We start from the raw sequence: 13,479 nt of genomic DNA on the forward strand, positions 1-13,479 counted from the left end.
CTTCTGGGTCTGGTTCTGTTCAATATCTTCATCCATTTTTTGGATAATGGCATAGAAAGTACACTTATAAAGTTTGCGGACAATACCAAGTTGGGAAGGATTGCAAGAGCTTTGGAGGGTAGGATTAAAATTCAAAATGATCTGGACAAACTGGAGAAATGGTCTGAAGGGGGGAGGGATAGCTCAGTGGTTTGAGCATGGGCCTGCTAAACCCAGGGTTGTGAGTTCAATCCTGAAGGGGTCATTTAGGGATCTGGGCCAAAAATTGGGGGTTGGTCCTGCTTTGAGCAGGAGGTTGGACTAGATAATCTCCTGAGGTCCCTTCCAACCCTGATATTCTATGATTCTAAGTAAATAGGATGAAATTCAATAAGGAAAAATGCAAAGTACTCCACTTATGAAGGAACAATCTGTTGCACGCCTACAAAATGGGAAATGACTGCCTAGGAAGGAGGACTGTGGAAAAGGATCTGGGGGCCACAGTGGATTGCAAGCTAAATATGAGTCAACAGTGAAATACTGTTGCACAAACAAACAAACAAAAATTCTGGGATGTATTAGCAGGAGTCTTGTAAGAGAGACACAAGAAGTAATTCTTTCATTCTATTTCACGCTGATTAGGCTTCAACTGGAGTATTGTGTCCAGTTCTGGGTGCCACATTTCAAGAAAGATGTGGACAAATTGGAGAAATTCCAGAGAGGAACAACAAAAACAATTCAAGGACTAGAAAACATGACCTATGAGGCAAGATTGAAAAAATTGGGTTTGTTTAGTCTGGAGAAGAGAAGACTGAGGGGGGACATAACAAGTAAATAAAAGGTTGTTGCAAGGAGGAGGGAGAAAAAAATTTCTCATTAATCTCTCAAGATAGGCCAAGAAGCAATGGGATTAAATTTCAGGAAGGGCAGTTTAGGTTGGACATTAGGAAAAACTTCCTAATTGTCAGGGTAATTAAGCACTGGAATAAATTGCCTAGGGAGGTTGTAAAATATCCATCTTTGGAGATTTTTAAGAGCAGGTTAGACAAACACCTGTAATCCTGCCTTGAGTGCAGGGGACTGGACTAGAAGACCTCTCAAGGTCTCTTCCTGATTAGGATTCCATGAAAGTGTTTCCTTCTGTTATAATATGGTATATAGTGTGATATTCTGTACCTTGGGGGAACATCCTGTAATCCCCATATCCCTCATTTATATATAATTGTGATATGGCATATAAAGCAGGTCATATTAGGTATCATTGGAAAGGTTATGATCTGCTGAAAGTCACTGTTCTATCTAAATATGTAGATCATTAATACACATGAAGTTATGAGAATTGTGTTGTATGGCTGACACTAAAATATGCTGTGGGTTTGGGAAGTGCCCAAATACTAGCTCTCCAGAGACAATGCAGAGGAAAGTAACCAATGTCCAGGTGGGTGTCAAACAACTATTAACAGCCACTGTCCAGCAAGGGAGCTACAATTCAATGACTCACCTGCATAAGGCCCCACCAGGGGAATTGCTCAACCTTGCCTGGGGACTCAGCAATGCCCACCAGACATGCCTGGACTTATGTTCTCCAAGCACATGGGACTGAGGGTATAAAACAGAACACAGGGGCCCCAAGCTTGGCCTTTCTCCTGCCCCGACCTATGCTGCAAGCAACAAAGACATTCAGAAAACTGAAGGCTCCAACAGAGGAGACTGGCCCACGCTTAAGGGACAAACCTGTATATTAAAGACTGCAATATCCAGTGGGGTGAGAAAAACTGCTTAAGTTAGATGTTGCCCAGTCTAATAGGGTTGAGAGTTTAGACTGCATGCTTATATTTTATTCCATTTTGGTAACGAACTCTGAGTTTTTGCTTATCACTTATAATCATTTAAAATGTATCTTTTATAGTCAATACATTTATTTAACTGTTTATCTTTACCAGTCAGTTTGCCTGAAGTGCCTGGTGAATCTGCTCAGGTTTGCAAAGGCTGGTGTATATCCACTTTCTATTGATGAAGTGGGGAACCAATTAATAAATCTGCACTGCTCATCTTGAGCAGTGCAAGATGGTATATTCCTGAGGTATGAGGCTGGGAGCATTTGGCCGGTGCCTTTCTCTGTGTGTTTCATGAGTGGCTCTGGGGGCATTCATGCAACCTAGCCGGGTGTGAGGCGCCACATGAGGTTGTGCTGAGTGATAACAGCGCCCGGAGGGGCTTGCTGCTTGTCAGTAGAAAAGCACTGCGAGAGACTGGAGAGTTAAGGGGGCACAGGGGTCCCACAGTCCCAGGCTGCACCCCAGGGATCCCATCACATATAGTTCAACTCTTGTCCTGATAATCCCATGTTTGTTTTATGCACACCTCACCTGTAGGCACTCAGCTAGTGGTGGACCCCATAGACAATAGGTAGGAGCTAAAGGGTTAACCTTATTTAATAAAGCCCAAGTATTGAACACCAATTACCATGGTAACCAGAGCTGTTGAGGGTTAGAAGTGCAGTTTCCCCAAGGCTCTCATTTACACAGAGGTCTTATTTGACTGAATATATTAGTATCAGCTGAAGCATGGTGATGAAATCATATTTATGAAGGTATTGCTTTATAATTGGTCTCAACAAAGTGCTTCAGCAACTCAAAAGTTGGAGCTGGGGGGGTCTGAATTGAACTTGGGATTGTGAGTCACTTACTGGCCTGCCACTTGCCCCAATATACAGTGACTTAATTGTGTCACCGATAGAGACTGGGTCTCTTTTCTTGATTCACTGTTATCGTGACAACTGGGTTATGTGATCTGGATGGAAAAGAAACTTCCCATGATCACCACGAACCTCAAGGATACAAGAATTTGTGATCTATGATTTGGTTTCTTATAGCTGAGCTGACAGAGCAATCCTAAATAAAGATACTTTAAAAAAAATTGTATTTAGCTCTGGAGAAAGCATCCTCTGGCAACCACTCTTTCCCTCCTACTCCACACTGAACCCCATTTTCTTCAAGACAGGCCCTCAGTACCTTGCACCAAGGATACTGCTCTGCAGTGTTATTGGAACCATAGTTACTGAGTGTACTATGCAGATCAAATATGATATACTTTTTGAGTTGCTCTTCTGTCCATCAGTGATGTTCCAGATAGGGGTCAGAGGTCAATCTCTCCTAAGAGACAACAGATATTGTAACTGGAGGTTGTGGAACCTGCTTCTGGTGAATCCTAGAACAGATCATACAAATGAGTGATGTTCCTTTAACATTTATTGCCTCCATCAGTAAAACTAATAAAGGGGGATTCAGATAATCCACAGATGTTCACTTTGGTGCTGACATAACTGCATTAGTTGACAAAACATACCAGAGCAATATTCTTTCTGCAAACCTTCTCTGAATTGTTTTGCTGTCATTGGTTAAACGTTCATTTTAATCTTAACCTCTTGGTCTCAGCCTTTTGCTCTTCTAACTTACATCCCAGCTCCTACATGATCACTTTGAGGAGCTAAGCTTTTAAAATGAAGGTTAGATCACTGATGGATTCTCCCTTCCATTCCTTTAAAGCCATATACAATTCAAAGTGAGGGCCAATCCTGCTCCCATTGAAGTCTGAAGCAAATCTACCATTCCATTCACTGGAAGCCAGAATGGGGCCTCACACTTTGAAATGCATTGTATTAAGAAGAGACACTACATTTGTTCAAACCCTTTACTGTTATTTATACAAATACCATAGACATGCATGATGCTTTTGCAGGCAAATAAGGCAACAAGGTCCCTGACCCCAACAATCTTGGAGTCTGAATTATCACATAGCAAGAGACGAGAAAACACCGTTTGGTGGGAGGAAGTAACTAAGATGGCAACAGAAACAAGCTTAAAGCTAACCTGAGGATTTTTCTTCATTGTATTTGGCTGGTATAGGAACTCTTGCAATCCTGATTCAGGAATGTGTTGCACTTTGTGTAGCACAGGAGGACAGGACAGGACAGGCTGCTTAATTGCAGGCTAGGAGGTAGAAGATTATTCTTTTTTTCATTGTCTTTTTCTTTTAGTTTTGACACAGGAAAGACCTGGCACATAACCATAGCATTTCGGAAAACTAGTCAGTTATACTTAAAGGTTTTGTTGCTAAAAGAGACAAACTGGACACACGTGTCTTGGTGTTAGCTGGAAGCCTTAGTTAGTATAATTTCAGTATACAGACTTTTGGAAAGGGGCTGAGCTTTATATATATTGCTCCATTACTTCTGATTTAAGTTAGCTGATGGTTGACAGCATCTCTGGCATTTACTATAGTTTGCTAAACCTTCTTTATATAGGTGCCCAGTAAAGTCTGTTTAATATTTTGTTCTGGAGTAGTCAAAGACCATTAATTGGATTGTACCATTTGAGATATGGATGTACATTTTCAGAAAGGAAGGCTTTCATATGGAAGAAACTTTCTGGCATAGTTCTTAAGGAACAGCTGTTTAATTATATAGAGTTTTGGCCTTTTAAAGAGGGAAAGATCCTATTTCTGCGGTAGACTTTGGGGCAGTGGCACAAACCACTCTCATACATTCCAGTTAAGATGCAGATAAGTTAGGAAAAATCACCTACTTCTGGGCTCATTTTGTCAGTGAATAGGTCACAGCATTTAACAGACCTACTACAGACCTGGAATAGCTGTGTAAATTGCATTCGTAAGGATGTGCTTAATACACAGAGTGTCTTTTGGGCAGGTCACAGTTGCAAAACTTTAATTCAGCTGAGGGGTTCTGATAATGTAATCAGATATTACTGCAAAGTTTCAGTGGAGTGGTTATGTTCTCAGAACTCTGAGAATGAATTACATTTTAGAAGTCTATGTGTTAAATATAATATACCAGACCTACTCTAGGTAGCAGAGAATGGGTTCTTATGAGTAGTTTCAATAATTGAAGAACAGGTATCAAAGTAAATCAGTCTTAATAGTCTCTAGTTGTCATAACAAGCTTTTCCCCATGGGATTCTTTCCACAACTAGGCAAGTGAGAGGTGACTTCTTTCCAGAGGAACACTGCTCTGCCTTTTACTTGTAAGATGCACGCAAACATCATTTCAAATCTTTCTAACTCTGTCTAAAGATTAGAGTAAGCAAGTTTTGGAATCCATGTAAATGCGCTTTTCCCCACCCCCTGTAAAGCTTTTTCAACCTTTTTGGTGACCTGTGACCAATACAATTGTTCTCTTAAGGCAGAAACATATTGGGGTCAGTTTGTATAAGCTGTTAGGTTCTTGTCCAATAGACCTCTAGCAACAGAATTTGATAGCTATGCCAATTTACACCAGCTGGGGATCTGGGCCAATATGTTTATATTTTCAAATACAAACATCTTGGTCACAAGAGGATGAAATAATATAAAAAGGCATTCCCATGGCCTCCAAAATTTGTCGATGCCAAGGGGTCTGCATCTAGCTGGCAGATTAATTTCTTTGTGTTTATCAGCCACATAGGCTTCAGAGAAGTTAAATTTGAGATTAGCTAGTCAAAACCCCATATAGAAGCCCTACGAGTCTTGACTTAGGTTACAACTAGCAAGAAACACCACTGATTTAAGACGGACTTCGTTATTGTGATTAGAAGCAGCGCTATTCACCACCTGAAAATGATCCACAGGCCCCAGTTTGAAAACCACATCTCAAATGGTAGAATTTCAACCATAGCTTAGAAACAGATTTTAGTTGAACCTAAAATAGCAGCTATCTTAGATAACAGCTGTGATACTAGCAGGATGTCTTGATTTGATAGCTATAGAAGAAAAAGTTAAATATAGATTTTACTTTTTTATTTTTGTATTCCCTATATTAAAATCTCAGATGGTTTGGTGACACTAGGGATTTGCAGGACACAATCCAGTTTGATCCCTGGCAAGAGAACACTTTTAGAAGTTGAAAGTTTCCTTTTAGTCTTTTGTAAACAAATTAATCTATCCTGCTGTTAACTCCTTCAATTATAAGAGTTTTAAGAAACCAATTTACTTGTAGCTATTTACATTCTGCTGCCTTTTAAAATTTCTCTGCTCAAACAATGCAACTTGTAGTATTTCCCTTTGATTTTATGAAGTTTTTTTGGCAGCGATACAGTGTTTGGGTTTCAAACACTGCTAGGCAATGTTTTGTTTTAAAAAAAACAATCTTTTAAATTAAAAATAAGTGTGTGGAAACATGGCTATTGATCTTTAAAATTTTATAAAAGCTTGTATTTATAAAATAATTGAGCCACCTATGATTTGGCACATCCTTTTAGGGCAAAAGGAGTATTTTATACACTTTTAGAATAATTTGCACACTACCAACCTTAATAAAGAACTGGCATGCACACATAGAAGTCAAGTGGAAATTTCATTACCTGCTTCTTAGTTAGGAGAGGCCGTTACAAAAGGGGTCATACTCAATAGGCTCCTGGTAATAGCTTGCTACAAGGTCTGGGGCAGCTGAAGAGTGTCCACCTCCCAGGATTTGCTGAATAGGTGATAATGGTGTGGGAGCTGATTGTTGGAAGGTATAGCTCAGCATTCCATTGCAAGTGGATCACTGCCATGCTGCAACCACCTGTCTTGTGGTGCAACTGAATGCAAGGAGAAGTCACAGAATCATTCTTTACACACAAATAGTCTCAAGAAGCCAGTTTGCCATCAGTACTTAAAGATCAAAGTTTTTTTACTTTAAGAACCAATAGGCTTTTTCAGACAGGAAAGCCCCTACCGGTATGACTGTAAGGGTACCATCCCAGTTCCTCCTTTCCTGCAGTCATTCTTCAGTACTGAGAGAAAAATGATTCCCCAGGCGCTACCCTTTCCCAATATGCCCTCCTAAAAGGAAATTAAGAGATGACATTCCCAACCCTTCCCGTGAGACAGGTCTGTTTGTTCCATTGCCTGAAGCTATCTCTGAGGGAGAGAGACACTTTTAGGGCCTATGTCCTTGTTTTTCCTGACAGAAAAGTCAGGTAATGTTGAGGGGGGATGGGGGAAACTGCGGATGTCTTCTTTCTCTCTGCTCCCACAGTCCTTTCCTCTGAGCTCTAGCCTTTACTATATTTGAGAAGAATAAGTACTGCTTCTTAGAGTATGGGTGTCTCCCCCCTCAATAAAAATTTACTACGTCAGAGTCCTTTGCCTTCTTTAATAAGGTAAACCAGAGATTCCCAAATAGAGGTCCACACAGCATTTCTGTTGGGGAGTGGAGAGTTGGGTGGCCATGTCAATACCTGTGACTCATTTCCAACTGCTTAATAGTATTAAAAGCAACTAACACATCAACTATGTTCTTAATGAAAAGGAGTACTTGTGGCACCTTAGAGACTAACCAATTTATTAGAGCATAAGCTTTCGTGAGCTACAGCTCACTTCATCAGATGCATATCGTGGAAACTGCAGCAGACTTTATATATACACAGAGAATATGAACCAATACCTCCTCCCACCCCACTGTCCTGCTGGTAATAGCTTATCTAAAGTGATCATCAGGTGGGCCATTTCCAGCACAAATCCAGGTCATCATCTGGACCCATGGAAAAGAAGCCCTTGAGGAATTCCACCATGATTTCAACAATTTCCATCCCACCACCAACCTCAGCCTGGTCCAGTCCACACAAGAGATCCACTTCCTGGACACTACAGTGCTAATAAACAATGGTCACATAAACACCACCCTATACCGGAAACCTACTGACCGCTATTCCTACCTGCATGCCTCCAGCTTTCACCCTGACCACACCACACGATCCATCGTCTACAGCCAAGCTCTGCGATACAACCGCATTTGCTCCAACCCCTCAGACAGAGACAAACACCTACAAGATCTCTGTCAAGCTTTCTTACAACTACAATACCCACCTGCAGAAGTAAAGAAACAGATTGATAGAGCCAGAAGAGTTCCCAGAAGTTACCTACTACAGGACAGGCCTAACAAAGAAAATAACAGAACGCCACTAGCCGTCACCTTCAGCCCCCAACTAAAACCCCTCCAACGCATTATTAAGGATCTACAACCTATCCTAAAGGATGACCCAACACTCTCACAAATCTTGGGAGACAGGCCAGTCCTTGCCTACAGACAGCCCCGCAACCTGAAGCAAATACTCACCAACAACCACATACCACACAACAGAACCACTAACCCAGGAACTTATCCTTGCAACAAAGCCCGTTGCCAATTGTGCCCACATATCTATTCAGGGGACACCATCACAGGGCCTAATAACATCAGCCACGCTATCAGAGGCTCGTTCACCTGCACATCCACCAATGTGATATATGCCATCATGTGCCAGCAATGCCCCTCTGCCATGTACATTGGTCAAACTGGACAGTCTCTACGTAAAAGAATAAATGGACACAAATCAGATGTCAAGAATTATAACATTCATAAACCAGTCGGAGAACACTTCAATCTCTCTGGTCACGCAATCACAGACATGAAGGTCGCTATCTTAAAACAAAAAAACTTCAAATCCAGACTCCAGCGAGAAACTGCTGAATTGGAATTCATTTGCAAATTGGATACTATTAATTTAGGCTTAAATAGAGACTGGGAATGGCTAAGTCATTATGCAAGGTAGCCTGTTTCCTCTTGTTTTTTCCTACCCCCCCCCCCGATGTTCTGGTTTAACTTGGATTTAAACTTGAAGAGTGGTCAGTTTGGATGAGCTATTACCAGCAGGAGAGTGAGTTTGTGTGTGTATGGGGGTGGGGGGGATGTGAGAAAACCTGCATTTGTGCAGGAAATAGCCCAACTTGATTGTCATGCACATTGTGTAAAGAGTTGTCACTTTGGATGGGCTATCACCAGCAGGAGAGTGAATTTGTGTGTGGGGGTGGAGGGTGAGAAAACCTGGATTTGTGCTGGAAATGGCCCACCTGATGATCACTTTAGATAAGCTATTACCAGCAGGACAGTGGGGTGGGAGGAGGTATTGGTTCATATTCTCTGTGTATATATAAAGTCTGCTGCAGTTTCCACGATATGCATCTGATGAAGTGAGCTGTAGCTCACGAAAGCTTATGCTCTAATAAATTGGTTAGTCTCTAAGGTGCCACAAGTCCTCCTTTTCTTTTTGCGAATACAGACTAACACGGCTGCTACTCTGAAACCTATGTTCTTAATGCTAATTTTCCATGTAAGCAATTACTGTAGCTGCCACCAACATGTTATATGATTGCGAATGGGACAATAGGTGCCCATGAGATGAACTCTGTGTGATGTCCATGCTGTGAAAAAGTTTAAGAGCTCCTGCGAGAAGCCTCCCACCACCCATGAATTGGGTGTTTATTGTCCTTGTTTTACAAATAGGGAAACTGAGGGAGCAGAGGGTTAAGTAACATTCCCAAAGTGCTACCATGAATCAGTCAGTGCCAGAACTGGAACTAGAACCCAGGTGTCTGTGCTCCTAGACCCATGCTGCAAGAACTACACCACACACTCTAGTGTGCACCTGAGTTGTTCAGTTAGACTAATGTGTATTCTGAGCACAAGTCCTAGGGTTCAAAAATAGCACTTTGAATGATTAAGTTAATGTTGTCAACCTTTTCCTAGCATTTTATGTAGTGAGACCACTCAGCCAGAGAGGCCAGCAAATGGAACGCTGCAGTATGCCCATGCCTGAGAAGAATGCTACACCATATTGTCTCATAATAGCTCCAGAGGAAGAGCTCTGATGGCTCCAGTTACATTATTCTCTCTCGCTCTCTCTTTCATAGATTGCTGAAATTAAATAAAGGAAGAAAAACTATATTGTTAAGGATTTAAATTGACAGAAATACAAAACTGTGAAAAGCTAAAATTCCATCTTTTTAGCACAAGTTACTCTTTTAGCCTCACCATGTGTTTGTAGAAGGTCAAATAAATGAGGCTTCATGCTTATTGTTCATGTACATAATGATGTAGACTGTACAAATACCAGAACACTACCCCTAAGGGCTTACAGTCTAAAAGCCCATCTATTATTTATATTGTATATAGAATCAGAAATGTGTATGGTATTTTATAGACACATTAAAGACCCAAAGAATTTAAAAGCTGATCCTTCAAAGGGATCCACAGGGATGGAGCCTTATGCCCAACACAGATTTCCCCCTTGATTACAAGAGAACTCTATGCAGGCATAAGAGTCTGCCCATGTATATCCCTTTACCGGATTTGGACTTAGCTTACACTTTGTAGGATAAGTGGTTAATATATGTTGTTGGTGGATGGAGAATGAAGGGCAAGAGTAGCAGCAATAAGATCATGCAGGAGTTTTATTTGGTGGTGCATTTGCCATGTGACAATGGTAAAGAATAATTTTCTTCTAATGTTGAACAAAGAACTTTATTAAGGTATGGGCAACATTTACCCCCTACAGCTACTATCTCATTGTGTACTTTACTGCAGAGTTTCCGTGTGGTACTTTTCCTCAGCTGTTCCTCCTGCCTGGGTCCCTGCTGCACAGAAACCATGTACACATCCTCAGAGCACATGTTGTAGGTGTTATATTTGTTTTTATTACACAGAAATACTGTGTCTATATGAAATGGGAAGACTAAGGTTTGTAGATATAATGAAGAAAGGGTGTTTTTCAGAAGTGGTACATGGTAGGTCATGCCAAAAAGTAGTTAATGTGTAATTACATGCAAGTGTGAGGTTTTGGTACATGCACATTTTAGCTGTGGTGATGCTACTTAGAAAACTTGGCCCAAAATAGGTTTTGCAAGAAACTTACTCCACACAAGTGATGGAGAATCACTTAGCACTTTAAAAGATAATGAAAAGCTACATCATGGTTTGGGCAGAAATGAGTCAAAAGTGGAACCATTTTTCATAAAGAAAGAAAATGCACCATAAGGCTTATACACAGTGCACTTGTTGATCAGTCTACTGCATTCCTGGACATTTTCTCATTACATACAGTAAAACCTCAGAGATATGAACACCTCAGGAATGGAAGTTGTTCATAACTCTGAACAAAATGCTATGGTTCTTTCAAAAGTTTACAACTGGAAATTGACTTAATACACCTTTGAAACTTTCTATGCAGAAGAGAAATGCTTTTAACCATCTTAATTTAAATGAAACAAGCACAGAAAAAGTTTCCTTGTCAAATCTTTTTTTTAAATTCCCTTTTCTTTAATAGTTTGTGTTTAACACAGTACTGTACTGTACTGCCTTTTTTGTGCATGTCTCTGCTGCTGCCTGGTTGCGTACTTTCAGTTCCAAACGAGGTGTGTTGTTGACTGGTCAGTTCGTAACTCTGGTGTTTGTAACTCTGACGTTCTACTGTAGATTTCTGCTTAAAAAGCCCATACAGCCAAAGGAAAATATTCATCTACTGATTTACAAAAGAACTGATTTGTCTTGGGAGATATTCAACAATTCTTGGTGTATATGAAAACAAATTAAATACTCAGCCTGTGGATGTCAAAATACCATCAAAGTCCCTTGATGCCCTCTACTGGCCAAAATGCTGTATAAATGAAAGAACAGGTGTAGTGGTTTGTTGTGCTTCTTGTTCTGCAGGCCAGGCAAAAGGGAACCATCCCAGTTTGTCCCCCTCTTCAATGACTAGACACAATTATAACTGCACATTACTGGTCTAATGTGACAATAGCAGCATATTAAACCCACATTCCATTGATTCATACCACATATTAGATAAACTGTAGTTTAGAACATGGCAATTTAGCAGGGAAAATTCCAAAAAAGGACATGATGGTTTTGAAAGAATGTATAGTACTCTGCTTGAAATGACAGCCAAAAATCCTAGCACCCTATCTTAGTGCAGAACAGTGCAAAACCAAGGTAATTAGCATGCCCTGATCCCCATTAGTTACCTCTGTTAACTCACCCGAGGACATAACAGTTGCATAAGACAGCTTGACCGCAAATGGACATTACTTATCCTATACCAAAACTTCTCCTGAACACACATTTGGCTCCCAAGAATAGTCTTATAAAAATAGCTTTTTTAAAAGTGTGTTTTAATAATTTACTGATGCACACAAAAACATTAATTGTTCCTGTATTATTTTTCCACTGAGAATATTACTAAAATGTGAAGGCACCCCCCCCAAAGGGATTAATCACTTCTTCGAAAGGGATTAGCCTTGGCAAGTGCTGCCAGAAAATATTCAACCCCTCACAGATAAATGCTTCTATCCTTAAAATTGATTTAATAAAGAAAAATGTAGACAAGAAATCAGGTTATATAATTTAATAGCAGTTGAATCTAAGGAGCTGACAGCTCCAGGGGGCTTATGGCAGAAGTTACTTTTTGTTTCGTAGGTAAGACCACCTCCATATGCCATTCAGTTGTGCTAACAATTTGTGTCAGCAGCCAGCAGTCATCTAATCACAATTAGACAGTGAGAAGCCTAAACAAAGGAAAAATTTCTCAGTGTATTGAACCTCTTGGTGGTTGTGAGAACCCTACCAGTTCAAAATGGCTGTTTATCCTTGTCCAAGCTAGTGAATTATTAATGCAAAAAAGAAATACAATTTGTCTATCGTGTAATATCATACAAGACTTACCTCTATACAAGGAACCTATATCAACCCAATTTTATTAATAATGGCAATAAAGCTGTAGGCATTTGGTGAGCATATGATGGTCCTCGGTACTTTGCATATTGATGCCTACATGTACAACACTCCTTCTGCATACTGTGCCTATTGTAGTCTGAGAATCCACATTGCCTATTACAACTGATACTAAGTAGTGAAGTGTTTCAAATGTATCTTTATTGCTGAGAAAGGTAAAATATATACAGTCTGCATAAGGGTGCATGTAGAAATGTATCTCCTGCAAACTTCCCAAAAGCTGGAACATTCTGGCTGGGTTTTTTAACATTGTTTCACTTAAAATAAGAGAATATTCTATATCCTTATAAAATAGATGGACAACAAACTTCTCAGGTCTATCTGAGGACACAACCATATATTAGTAAGGAGTTTGGATGACCCAGTAAACCAACCACCTTTAGCAGGGTTAAACCCAATGATTTTTTAAAAAAAAATCTATTTGAATCTGTGTTTGTGCCCAAAATTCAAAGTACTCGTTGTTCGTGATCTTAAAATCATAGTAAAGTGCAGTTAAAATGAGAGTGTTTTGCTTTTGTTATCCAGCTTGGAGAATATGTATGTGGTGAATAGATTTAAAATCCACCATTACAGAGTCTACACAGGTACCCATTTTATCCCAAGCCAGTCCCTATCCTCAGCACTATTCATCGTCATTATAATATTATTCAAAACATCATCCTTTTTTGTTGTTTTAAAAGTAATCCCTCCTTAGTCCATGGGATATTTAAGGAAGGATCCACTCCTTGGGGAAATGCTGACATCACTAGCAATGAATGATAACCACTATCAGTATCATCGGGGGAGGGGGTGTGTCTTCACCTACCACTCCCTGTCCCCACATGGAGTTTCTTTTTATTGCTTACTATAAAAAATCAACATAATTCCTGTGCTATAGCTCTTTTTTTATTGACCTATTTAAATAAGAACACAGTAGA

The sequence above is a fragment of the Lepidochelys olivacea genome (genome assembly GCF_965140295.1).
Source record: "Lepidochelys olivacea isolate rLepOli2 genome assembly, chromosome: 17".
NCBI classification, from domain to species: Eukaryota; Metazoa; Chordata; order Testudines; family Cheloniidae; genus Lepidochelys; species Lepidochelys olivacea.